General features: G+C 50.9%; 1 protein-coding gene across 1 annotated transcript in view; it reads left to right on the forward strand.

The window, feature by feature from the left end:
• The window catches only part of LOC116942952 (uncharacterized), a 65241-nt gene that overhangs the window by 2706 nt on the left and 48786 nt on the right, over positions 1-13749 (forward strand). The window lies entirely within an intron of this gene.

Below are 13749 nucleotides of genomic sequence, written 5' to 3' on the forward strand. Positions count from 1 at the left end.
TCATCATCACCACCATCACCACCACCACCATCATCACCACCATCACCATGATTGCCGTCTGTTTTAGCCAGCGCGCCGGTGCAGCACAACAATAATAACACGACCCTAGCTGTGGTGGTGTACGTTTGTTGGACTTCTTTCGCACCGTACGCACCGATCTCGGCTAACGAGTACTGCGCGAAAGAAGTTCAACGTACACACTACGGGTGTGAGAGTTAAGTGCATTGCATTGCTTATAAATTGTCAGCCACGACTGATTGTATATTGAAGGTGAATACCCGACCCCGCGGGGTGTAGACCAATCTTGCTTACGCAAAACAAAACGCAAATACAGATTCGCGATCTGCATGCGCGCGTGTGTGTGTGTGTTGAACTTATCTCGCACCGTTCGTAGCCAACCGTGCTCATCGGAGGTGCGGGGTTGTAGAGAACGGGCAATCTTTACGATTGCTGATCGTGATCATAACGACGACGGTGATTATTCAACGATGGTTGATTGTATCGATGATCTCGAATAATGTTGGTTTTTTTAAATATATATACAGTATACCGTTACAAATCACATCACGCCACCATCACCACCACCATCGTTATCGTCTCTCAAACGACGCATGCCGGACACGACAAACGGAATTAGGTACGGGGTGATCCATTTATAGACACTCCCACCACCATCAGCACCCGTGATACAAAATAAGGGGAGCTTATGGAGAAAACGGCGCAACGCTGTTGTCGCAAAGCCCCTTGTACACACGTCTCCCAACAATCCCAACAGCACGCATTAAACATCGCAACGCTCTCCTCTCTATAAGAGTCACGATATTCACTCACCGGTTTGGGGGGGGGGGGGTGAGGGTGTGTGTGCAGGGTACATCACTGGGGTATGTGCGGATGAATCAGCCGGTACATTAGACTGAGAAATTTTGACTTAAAGCATTTCGTGACTGCAAGGAATTCATATTGTTTGGGTCTTTCGGTATAGCCACGTCGGTAGAGGAAGAAATAATGATGAAAATAATAAGAATATTAGACGGAGAACTTGGCGCGCGTGTTCCTGCACGAGGCAGCGGGGCTCTGCGACAAGTCGATAAACCCCTCCAAATCACAAACGAGGCATTGGGGAGGGGGAGAGAGAAGGCGATTGAATCCCCTGCGAAGCGAACAGCTGTTTAATGATGCGACGCGATTATCATTAGAATCAGACATAGATAGATCGATCGAGAGATTAAAAGCATAGCAGAATAATCATATTATTATATTATTATTATTTACTATGAGGTATAACCCTGTGAGCCATGCGGCTCTTGACTCAGGTACAACCACAACAAACAACAACACGAACGAAAAAACATCTTAAAGCGACTACGCGCAACAGAAAAATCCAGGAAAAAAACAGCTCTTTGCAAATCCACTGCTGGATGATCGCCTATCCCACGGCGTGGTGGTGGTCACGCGGGGTTACTCGAGCCATGCGTTACCAAGCTGTTGCGACTCACCTCGACACCTGGAGGGGTCAACGTGACCCCCCCCCCAATGCCTCCCTCCCTGCCGGCCCCCTCCACTCTAGGGATGTGGTCAGCGACAGACCCGAGCCTCGCAGTTGTCCAGGAGTGACCTCTGACCGGCCTCGCCAGTTGCCCTCAGGGCCCCTCTTTCCACACAGCTAATGACGAAGTGATTGTCCCCTGACTCGGCACGATTGTCATAATTAATATGTACCAGAGGGTTTTTTGTTGTTGCAGATTGTAAATGTTGTGGCTTGGCTCTCCAACACACCGGTTAGTGCTGTACTAGTAACGAATTGGCCACGTTCTGTTTACGTGACAACCCTTACTAGTTGGCTGTGTCGGGTGGTCGCGGGTTTTTCACGACACATTTATCTAACCCAACAAACTCGATTATGGATGATATTGGTCGCGAAAGTCTTCGTGTTGGACCAATAAACTGTGCATTTGGAACTTGTTTTCGTACCGCACGTAGCCAACCGTGCTAGTCGGAGGTGCGGGTAATTTGGATGAGGATCTCCCCGTGACCATACTTCACCATTATGCGAGAGCCACGGTGGCTAGGAGATGTTTACTACCTCGCCTGGTATACAGGAGGTCCTGGGTTCGATCCCGACCCTGACGCCTGCTGCTGTATATTTGGAGTTTGCGTCTCTCTCTCTGCCCGTGGTTGCGTGGATTTTTCTCCGGGTCCTCCGAGTTTTGCCCCTCCTGCCGTTATAAACTTCTACACGATAAGCCCCTTCGTTGAGCTATCATTTGTGATAGCCAGGTCGCTTCTGAATAATAACTACATTGCTCAGTGGGTGCCTTACCTTGTAAAATAAAAACACAAAAATACTTTGTAGTTTAGTTTGGTTCGTGCGGGTCGGTGAAGGCGGGGAGCGGTGGGAGAGTGCGCAATCGGGGTCCATATCTGTGACCACGAATGTTAGCTGCTCCGGGGGAATTCAATTCAGGCCAGAACCACGCCCGGCCGCCTTTGTCACCCTCCCCCCCCCCCCCAGTGCTGATGTTTACACAATACACCGCAATGGGCACTCGTTGAAGGCAGAGTGGACCTAGGGCAGGCCCAGGACCGCTCCAGACATTCGCCACCGGAGTTGCACGCGTGTGGCACTGGAAGGCGAGACGCCGGGTTCGTAGCGCTAACCACTGCGCCACCGCTCCGCCCCAGAAAACGGGCACACAATAACCCCAATATTTTAGTGGACACAGAAGTTGATAGGAAGGACATGCAAACCCCCCACCCCCACCCCTAAATTGTCCATTTTGCTCCGCTATATTGTACAGTGTACTAAACATTTACGCATAGTTTAGTGGTTTAAATATCGATAGGCTGTATGGTACAGTAGAGCAATACGCGCATTTACGTCTTCCCCCTCCTACGACGTTCCGCAAATACGTCGTCACTTGATGGGCGCCGCTACGCTGGTTCGCCACCGTCACCCACCCTGTAAATAAATCGCCCTCTGATCGTGTCGTTTCGTCCATGCGTCGTCGCAGGAACGAATCCGCCGACGTAAAGCGGGGTGTTGCCGTCGTAAAGCGAGGCGTTGTCGGCGTAAAGCGGGGCGTTGCCGTCGTAAAGCGGGGTGTTGCCGGGGGTGATCAATGAAATCCCAGACCCAAAATGTTCACGCTAACGACCCATCGGGGCTCCTGCGCCGTTCGCTGTAAATCCGTTGCTGTGGTAAACGCACTTCCGTGTGGAGATGCGGGAATGTATGTATATATATGTGTGTATATATGTATGTATATATGTGCGCGATGATGTGTAGTGTAGTGCAGCGATCTAGATTTGAAGTTTTCGTGACTGCAGGGATCCATACTCTTTGGTTCTTTCGGTGACATCATCACGTGGGTGTAGTAGTGCAGTGGGTAGCACGGTAGTGCAGTGGGTAGCACGGTAGTGCAGTGGGTAGCACGGTAGTGCAGTGGGTAGCACGGTAGTGCAGTGGGTAGCACGGTAGTGCAGTGGTTGGCGCGGTAGTGCAGTGGCTGGCGCGGTAGTGCAGTGGTTAGCGCGGTAGTGTAGTGGGTAGCACGGTAGTGCAGTGGGTAGCGCGGTAGTGTAGTGGTTAGCGCGGTAGTGCAGTGGGTAGCACGGTAGTGCAGTGGGTAGCACGCTGCGCAATGAATCCCGTGAAAACCCACTTCGTTTCCCGCTCACGGTCATCAACACCGGTGACGATTGTTTGAATCGATCATGGGCCTCCCCTAGGTCGACTCAGCCTTAAAATTAGTACCTGGTTGCCGTGTGCAAACATCGCCACTGGGGAGACAAAGGCGGCCGCGCGTGTTGCTGGCCACCGATAGGTGCTCGCTAACAGCACTTGTCCCAACAGTCTGTTAAGGTTTGTGGAGGATCTTTGTCTTTTAATTTTGTATATATATGATAGTGTATATATAATTACTGCAATGTTTAGATAGCAAGCGATATGCGTAAGCTTTTGGGATATCTTTTTTTTAACAAGGCCAATCATCCGAAACGTCGAAACGACCAATTTTCTGTGAAGTAAGAATAAGGAATGTAACTTGGCAATAAACGTTATCGTAGACTATATATTTTATTTGGTTAGCTCAATCTGCAAGTTTACACTGTTATAGGGGGTTACACATTCGTGCGTTTAATAACGTAGTTCACGCTTTGTTGAAAAATTGATGTTCATTTATCTTTTAAATTGGTCGGTAAAAAACAACGTTTGTCCTGTCTCCAACACGTGTATATTCACACGTGGTTGTGTAACGGAGATATATACTCTAGGAAGTGTTACATGCGGTGTATACACGTGATATGTATATGCGTATATACATATAGATTCACGTGCTGTGTAGATACATGTCCTGCAGTCACTAATCTGATGTATAATTCAAACGTATACTCACCGCCTATGTTATCACTTGTAGCTGAGTGCTGAAACATCACGCATACATACGCGATTTATATTCTTTACGATTTTCGTGTCTTTAACCTCTCTTAACAGCAGTGCCCAGCGCTTAGCGTACACAGGGTGAAGTATGGTCACGCAACCCTCCCTCCCCACGATGATCGACGGGGCGTAGGCAGGGAGGCCTTCATCTAGCAGTGGATTAACAATGTGGGGGGGGGGGGACTGTAACTTTACTTGTTAGTTACAAAGACGCGTGTCCTCTTTGTCTGTCCGTGTAACTCAACGCGTTTTATGTTCGGATGTTTGAGAGAGTGGAATCGTGTTGTGTGTGTGTGTGTGCGGTGTGTGTTCGTGTGTGTTGGTGTGTGTCTGTGTTGGTGTGTGTCTGTGTTGGTGTGTGTGGGGAGGGTGTAGCGGTTTAGCGCGCGGCGCTACGGACCTGGCGACCCAGGTTCGATTCCCGCTCACGGCCAATACCGGTGACGATTATCTGAACCGGTCCTGGGCCTCACCCGAGGTCGACTCAGCCTCAAGTTAGTACCTGGTGCGGTGTATAAACATCGCCACGGGGGGGGGGGGGAGACAAAGGCGGCCGGGCGTGGTGTTGGCCACCCACCACCACCCCCTCGCGTGTCGTGCCGGCCGTCATGGGTTGGTGCTCGCTAGCGGCACTTGCCGCAACAGTCTGTTAAGGCTACACGGGGCGAGGGATCTTTGTGTATCTCCCACCTCGCTCTGCTGTCACTCGCCCTCGAGTTATTTGCGAGCGAGCGAGTGTCGAACCGAGCCTGGGTCTGAACATCAACCACGCGGCACCCAACCACATCGACCCACGTGGTACCTAACCACAACCACATCGACCCACGTGGTACCTAACCACAACCACATCGACCCACGTGGTACCTAACCACATCGACCCACGTGGTACCTAACCACAACCACATCGACCCACGCGGTATCGCGCACCTCCAGACGAGCGCAGGTTGGCTACGTACGGTGCGAAAGAAGTTCAACATACATACTGTACATACACGCACGCCATCTGAAATGTATGCGCACATAAGGACCCACATATATATGTATATATCTATGTATGTAAACCAGAGAGGTTTCCCTGGCCTATGAACGTCTGGGTTCGGTTCAGAGCAAGCCGGGCTGCTGGTGACACGCGGAGCGTTGGAGACCGGTCAAGAGGTTTTTTGTTTTGTTATTGAACCATCCAATTGGGATGTGTAAAGAATATGGAGAGACGGTGTTTGTTACGTGTTGGGGCGGATATGTATAAGTTAAAGGAGGTAGGCGTATTGTATTATCTGCTTATGTGTACTATACTGTATTGTTTAGCATCTATGGCATAGTAGCACAAACACACAATACTCGTCTACTGAATTAGGCTTTGCGCTATACGTGAGTCTGGCCGATGTATATATGTGTCAATTAAAATAGCAGACTTCGACACAAACCCGTATGCAATGCTAACTCTTAACCTGGCAACGCATGCATTTTAAAATGACCAGTGCTGTTTGTGAGTGCCATTGATCGCAATGGTTTTAGTGATTGTAGGATGTTAAATACAGCACTGCGCGCTCACTTACGTGTGAAGGGTAGCACGTGGGAGTGATAGGGTGCGTGACGTTAGTGTTGTTGTTGGTGATGATGATGACCGAGACTTGGGCTGTCACTCGTTAACGCGAGCGAGCTGTGTGTCTGTGTGTGTCGCCGTAGCGGTTTTTAAGCGATGCTCAACTTCGCTACGCTCGTGGCCAATAACAGTGGTGAATATTTGAACCCGGTCCTGGGCCTCCGTCTAGGTCGGCTCGGCCTCAAACGAGTACCTGGTGCGGTGTGTAAAGCATCGCCACTGGGGGAGACAAAGGTGGCCGTGGCGTGGTGCTGCTGGCCACCCACCCCGTCGTGCGCTGTGCCGCCTTTAATTAGTTGCTCGCAAACAGCACTTGCCCCCCCAACAGTATGTAAAGGCCACACGAGGGACCTTTGTCTTTGGTGAGAACGCTTGCCCCTGTACAAACGTTTTGACAAGTGTGTGAAGTATATCTATTAAATCAAAATATATCTATTCTGTACTGTATATACCTTATCATCAGTATAAATGCCGCAAACATTGTCGTCAATGTTACTTTATTTAGGTCAATAGCGAGGTGCTGTCCGTTTGATACCGACACGACATTTCGAAATGCCAACTCGTCTATAACTTCATACAGGAAGGCCTTCATCCAGCAGTGGATAGATGAAGGGCTGTTGTGCGCAGTGTGGTGTGGCCGGTCAGACAGGGCCGCCGTGTGTCTGTGTACATGGCCACGTGTACAGGAGGGTGACTTGATCAGTACACGCGAATAATTGCTTGTTAATTATTGCAAATTTAGATGTATTCGGTCGGTCTTATTTCATCTAGAGTATATAGACCAATACAGCCACATTATAAAATAATGTGTATATATGTGGTAGGTATAATTAGCGTGAACGTGATTAGTAGATATGTTGTACGGTAAAAGCACATCGGACATGAATGATAAATGAATAAGGTGAACTAATTTACAATTGCTTATCAGTAAAGCGCCTTCAACGAATTAGTTAATGAATCTATCATTCAAGGGCCCTTCTCACGCCGCTTGACCATACTTCCCCACGCTGGTCGCTCCGGGTTTGGTGAACAGGGGAGAGAGGGTCGCATGCATGACGGGTTCAAGATCGCTCGCCACTGATGTTAGCCGTGAGTGGGAATCATAAACTCGTATCGCCCGGTTCAGAGTGCATCGCTTCTGGCCACTGAATAATCAATTTAATTGCCCCATCGATTTAACATTTTAAAGCCATTTTATTCCCAGGTGTTAGATAATTGAACGGTCACGCTTACGGGTGGTGATGTCAGAATTAGAATATTTATTTATGCTGGAGGAATCCGATGAGCTATAAAGCTCTTTTTTCCCACGGATGTTCCAGTAGGGGCACAGGGTTATAACGTTACAAACAATACAAAAAAACCACAATAGCGGTGCAAGATATATGAAAGGGAAATAAATCACTTAGAAATATACAAATACACTAGAATATACTTTATCTTGCCAGGTGAAGCCCACTGAGGTATTAACTTATAAACCCTAACAGTTATTTGGATATCGATCTCTTACAATTGAATACAATATCATTGTAAACAGGGTGGACCGGTGGGACAGTGGTTAGCACCGTGCGCCCCCAAAGGATCGTGCGACTTCAACGAAAGAATAACAATAAAACAAAACTCAGCTCGCGTCAAGGGTAATCAATTAATCGATACCAGTAATCGATTATCAATTAATGAGATATATTTAATATCATGTAATTTTTTGTACATTTTTGAACCAATGTCTATACCTATAATAACATTGAAACCTGGAGTGAATGCGACTTCTCTGAGTCTCATCTGAAGGATAGTAGCCTGTTGAACAAGTGTCGCTAGTTGTTGCCTGGTGTCGCTAGTTGTTATTGCCTGGTGTCGCTACTTGTTGTTGCCTGGTGTCACTAGTTGTTGTTGCCTGGTGTTGCTAGTTGTTGTTGCCTGGTGTCGCTAGTTGTTGCCTGGTGTTGCTAGTTGTTGTTGCCTGGTGTCGCTAGTTGTTGTTGCCTGGTGTTGCTAGTTGTTGTTGCCTGGTGTCGCTAGTTGTTGCCTGGTGTTGCTAGTTGTTGTTGCCTGGTGTCGCTAGTTGTTGCCTGGTGTCACTAGTTGTTGTTGCCTGGTGTCGCTAGTTGTTGTTGCCTGGTGTCGCTAGTTGTTGCCTGGTGTCGCTAGTTGTTGTTGCCTGGTGTCGCTAGTTGTTGCCTGGTGTCACTAGTTGTTGTTGCCTGGTGTTGCTAGTTGTTGTTGCCTGGTGTCGCTAGTTGTTGCCTGGTGTCGCTAGTTGTTGCCTGGTGTTGCTAGTTGTTGTTGCCTGGTGTCGCTAGTTGTTGCCTGGTGTTGCTAGTTGTTGTTGCCTGGTGTCGTTAGTTGTTGCCTGGTGTTGCTAGTTATTGTTGCCTGGTGTCGCTAGTTGTTGCTGCCTGGTGTCGCTAGTTGTTATTGCCTGGTGTCGCTAGTTGTTGTTGCCTGGTGTCGCTAGTTGTTGTTGCCTGGTGTCGCTAGTTGTTGCCTGGTGTCGCTAGTTGTTGCCTGGTGTCGCTAGTTGTTGTTGCCTGGTGTCGCTAGTTGTTGCCTGGTGTTGCTAGTTATTGTTGCCTGGTGTCGCTAGTTGTTGCCTGGTGTTGCTAGTTGTTGTTGCCTGGTGTTGCTAGTTGTTGTTGCCTGGTGTCACTAGTTGTTGTTGCCTGGTGTCGCTATTAGTTGTTGCCTGGTGTCGCTAGTTGTTGCCTGGTGTCGCTAGTTGTTGCCTGGTGTCGCTAGTTGTTATTGCCTGGTGTTGATAGTTGTTGTTGCCTGGTGTCACTAGTTGTTGTTGCCTGGTGTCGCTATTAGTTGTTGCCTGGTGTCGCTAGTTGTTGTTGCCTGGTGTCGCTAGTTGTTGTTGCCTGGTGTCGCTAGTTGTTGCCTGGTGTTGCTAGTTGTTGCCTGGTGTTGCTAGTTGTTGCCTGGTGTTGCTAGTTATTGTTGCCTGGTGTCGCTAGTTGTTGTTGCCTGATGTCACTAGTTGTTGCCTGGTGTTGCTAGTTGTTGCCTGGTGTTGCTAGTTGTTGTTGCCTGGTGTCGCTAGTTGTTGTTGCCTGGTGTTGCTAGTTGTTGTTGCCTGGTGTCACTAGTTGTTGCCTGGTGTCGCTACTTGTTGTTGCCTGGTGTTGCTAGTTGTTGTTGCCTGGTGTTGCTAGTTGTTGTTGCCTGGTGTCGCTAGTTGTTGCCTGGTGTCGCTAGTTGTTGTTGCCTGGTGTCGCTACTAGTTGTTGCCTGGTGTCGCTAGTTGTTGCCTGGTGTCGCTAGTTGTTGTTGCCTGGTGTCGCTAGTTGTTGTTGCCTGGTGTTGCTAGTTGTTGCCTGGTGTCACTAGTTGTTGTTGCCTGGTGTCGCTACTAGTTGTTGCCTGGTGTCGCTAGTTGTTGTTGCCTGGTGTCGCTACTAGTTGTTGCCTGATGTTGCTAGTTGTTGTTGCCTGGTGTCGCTACTAGTTGTTGCCTGGTGTTGCTAGTTGTTGTTGCCTGGTGTTGCGGGCAGTACCACCCTCCACACCACCCATCATCCAGGGTTCCCGTTCAGGGGCAGTACAGCAACATGGTGTATAAGACTAATTTAACGAGATTCAGAATCATACGCAAGCAACACGTCAATGCAATATAGTGCAATTATAATGATAGTTAACAGCCCCATTTGGGTCTATCCACTGCTGGATGAAGGCTACCCCATGCCGTGTCATAACGCACGTAAGAATACTTTGAACTTTTTTCGCACCGTACGTAGCAACCGAGCTAATCGGAGGTGCGGGACGCTTTATATGCGTGTGTTATGTAATATGGCATGCATTTAATGTTTTGTTAACTATTACGTGTTATCGGGTAGCATATTATTGTAAATATTCAACACTAAGATTTTAAGGTTTAAAAAAAAACACCTCGATATAAATGTTTAATCGACTCCGTTTACAATAAGTTCGGCATAAGCGAGTTGCATTACTCATGCACACAGGGACACAGCGCTATTTACGCACGAATTTACTGTCCGCATGTACGTATGCAGATACAAACTAATACAATACAAACTCGTTATTATATAGCAATTTTTATATTTTGTTAAACATGAATATCTTTCAAATGTTACCGAATTCAACATTGACTCACCACCACGCTAAGGGCTTTGGTTGCCAAGCAATGTTCGCGACGTTTTAAGCGCGTCTTAAGAAACAAGGAGCTGTTTCTTAAGACGCGAATCTGCGGAAGCTCGCAGCGACGTCTTTAGCGAACGGCGCAACAGCGGAACAAGATGAAGAGACGCAAAGATCGTGAAGATTTAGTTCGGTTCCGTCGCGCGCAGGAATCGCAAGACGCGAAGACCCCCCCGCACACACACACAAAGACACACAAAGATCCCCCGTGTAGCCTTAACAGACTGTAGGGGCAAGTGCTGTTAGCGAGCAACTATGAAGGCCGGCAAGGCACACGAGGGGGTGGGTGGCCAGCACCACGCCCATCCGCCTTTGTCTCCCCAGTGGCGATGTTTACACCGCACCAGGGTACTCATTTGAGGCTGAGTCGACATAGCGGAGGCCCAGGACCGGTTCAGATAATCGTCACTGGTGTTGGCCGTGAGCGGGAATCGAACCCGGGTCGCCAGCACGCTGACCGCTCCACTACCGCTCCCCACACACATCCACACACATCCACACACATCCACACACATCCACACACACCCACACACCCACACATCCACACACACCCACACACACCCACACACCCACACACACCCACACACCGACACACACCCACACACCCCCACACACCCACACACCCACACACACCCACACACCCACACACACATACCCACACACACCCACACACCCACACACACCCACACACCCCCACACACACACACCACCCATCCCGTACAAACACACGGGGTGGGGGTTGTTTGTAAACACGATGGTGATTATAATCATGTTGTTGTTGCTTTTTGTGTAGTCGTTGTTTTTGTTGTCAGTCTGTAACTACCCACTGCTAAGATTACCCCCTCCACCCCCTCCACCTCGTCCACTCCCTCCACCCCCTCCACCTCATCCACCCCCTCCACCCCCCACCCCCTCCACCTCATCCACCCCCTCCACCCCCACCCCCTCCACCTCATCCTCCCCCTCCACCTCATACACCCCCTCCACCCCCACCCCCTCCACCTCATCCAGCCCATCCACCCCCTCCACTCTCTCCACCTCATCCACCCCCTCCACCCCCCACCCCCGTGTCCCTCATCTCCCAATTGAGATTGTTTGGCCGCTATACACTCTCCACGTGACGACGACGATGAGCCACCTGGTCGAGCTAACATTTGTGATAGCCAGAGAGCTCCATGGGGCCTTGCCTGGTAAAAATGATCAATGTCTTTAGTCGCAGTTCATCTCCGTACGGTCCCCTATTGCCCGCTCGCTCCTGTCCAGCCGTGGCCTCCGAGCTCCGTGATCCATTCTCGCCGCCGCCGCCGCCGCGTCTTCTCCCTCTGCTTCTCTTGTCTCCAGAAGCAGAATCTTTATTTTGTACCGCAATGGGGAATCCGATGAGCTATGAAGCTCTTTTTCTTTCTCTCACAGATGTCCAGTAGGGGCGCGGGGTCGGAGCGTTCCCCTGGGCCTCGACTGCGTGGCTCATCTTGTCTCTCATCTCTCAAACACAATAATTATGATATTATCCTTTAATACTCTTGGGTTCTTTCGGTAAATTCACGTAGGTAGAAATGAAAATAAAAGAAAACGAATCACGACGTTTCGTTCGCAATATTTCAGCGCTCGCTGAGTCTCAAGTCTCGTTTTGCAACGAGCGTCCTGTCTTTGGGAACTTTCGCCAATTCGATCAATGGGTGGTTTGGCAATAGAATCGAACAGTTTATTTAAAGGAGTTTCCTTTGCTTCCCCAGCTGTTGCACGCACAGCCAATCCACTGCTGGATGAGGAGGACATTTAAACAACAACACTAACAACAACAACAGACAACAACGGGTAACTCCACTGCGCCCGAAACGTAGCAACCGAAACAGAGCGCACTTCTGACTTAGCCTAGGGGTCCCGCCGACGGCAGATATTCCCTCGCGGGTCGTCAATATTATTTGACCATACTTCACCACTTTTGTCAGTACGAGCTGGTGAATTTACGACGGCGGTGGGGAGCGGTGGGGGGGTGGTGAGAGATGTTTACTGTTCCGTCCCGCGCGCCGCACGTCGTGTTTAATGATGCACGGCGGGCGAGCGCGACTGCGTGAACCCTGTTTCACCCTGGCCCTGGGCTCTAACTCGGAACGTCGTCCACGCGTAATCGCCGCGGTGGGGGGGGGGGGGGGGGGGAGACTCCCAGACTACGGTAGTGGCTGTCTGGGCCACGACTCTGGGCGCCCACCAAATCGCGCACCACCACGAACCACCACCACCACCACCACGAACCACCACCACCACGAACCACCACCACCACGAACCACCACGGACCACCACCACCACCACGAACCACCACCACCACGAACCACCACCACCACCACGAACCACCACCACGAACCACCACCACGAACCACCACCACCACGAACCACCACCACGAACCACCACCACCACGAACCACCACCACGAACCACCACGGACCACCACGAACCACCACCACGAACCACCACCACGAACCACCACCACCACGAACCACAACCACGGACCACCACCACCACGGACCACCACCACGAACCACCACCACGAACCACCACCACGAACCACCACCACCACGGACCACCACCACCACGAACCACCACCACCACGGACCACCACCACCACCACGAACCACCACGAACCACCACCACGAACCACCACCACGAACCACCACCACCACCACGAACCACCACGAACCACCACCACCACGGACCACCACCACCAACAACAAACAAAAGTGGCGGTGACGTCACCACCGCGCTCTGTGCCAGGCTAGGTGCACTTCGTGGCGCGAAGTTACTCACCACCTCGCGCAGTGGTTTGGCAGTCGGCAACGCCGTGGTGGTCGTGGTGATGGTGGTGGTGATGGTGGTGATGTGTTGCCGTGAGTACCGACTGCCATGTGGTGGTGGTGGCGGCTGATACTCACTCAGCTCGTGGCGTGCGCGTGCAATGGGGGGCTGGGGGGGGCTTCTCTGGATGGGTGCGAGGGGCTGGTAACCCCCCCCACCACCGCCCCCCCACCACCACCCCCCACCACCACCTCCCACTACCACCCCCTCCACCACCACCCCCCCCACCACCACCCCCCGCCACTACCACCCCCCCACAACCGCCCCCCCACCACCGCCCCCCCCACTATCATCCCCCCCACCACCGCTCCCCCCCACCACCGCCCCCCCATGTCAGCTTCAAGTAAATAACCACACGACCACTCGCACGCGCACACACACACACAGTGGAGTGATGAAATCAGCGTGTGTGTGTGTAGGTGGATTCCTTTACTATTCAGACGGTGACTGGCTTTCGTCCAGCAGTGGATTTACAAGGAGCTGTACACGTGGACAGCATGGGGGGTGTGTGTGTGTGTCGAGGTGTGTGTGTCAGTGTGTGCGGTGTGTGTGTGTGTGTCAGTGTGTGCGGTGTGTGTCAGTGTGTGCGGTGTGTGTGTGTGGGGGGAGCGGTAGTGTAGCGGTTAGCGCGCTGCGCTACGAACCTGGCTAACCCGCGTTCGATTCCCGCTCACGGCCAACACCAGCGACGATTATCTGA

The sequence above is a fragment of the Petromyzon marinus genome, chromosome 16 (genome assembly GCF_048934315.1).
Source record: "Petromyzon marinus isolate PM22_M1 ecotype Great Lakes invasive population chromosome 16, UKy_Petmar_22M1.pri1.0, whole genome shotgun sequence".
Lineage (NCBI taxonomy): Eukaryota > Metazoa > Chordata > Hyperoartia > Petromyzontiformes > Petromyzontidae > Petromyzon > Petromyzon marinus.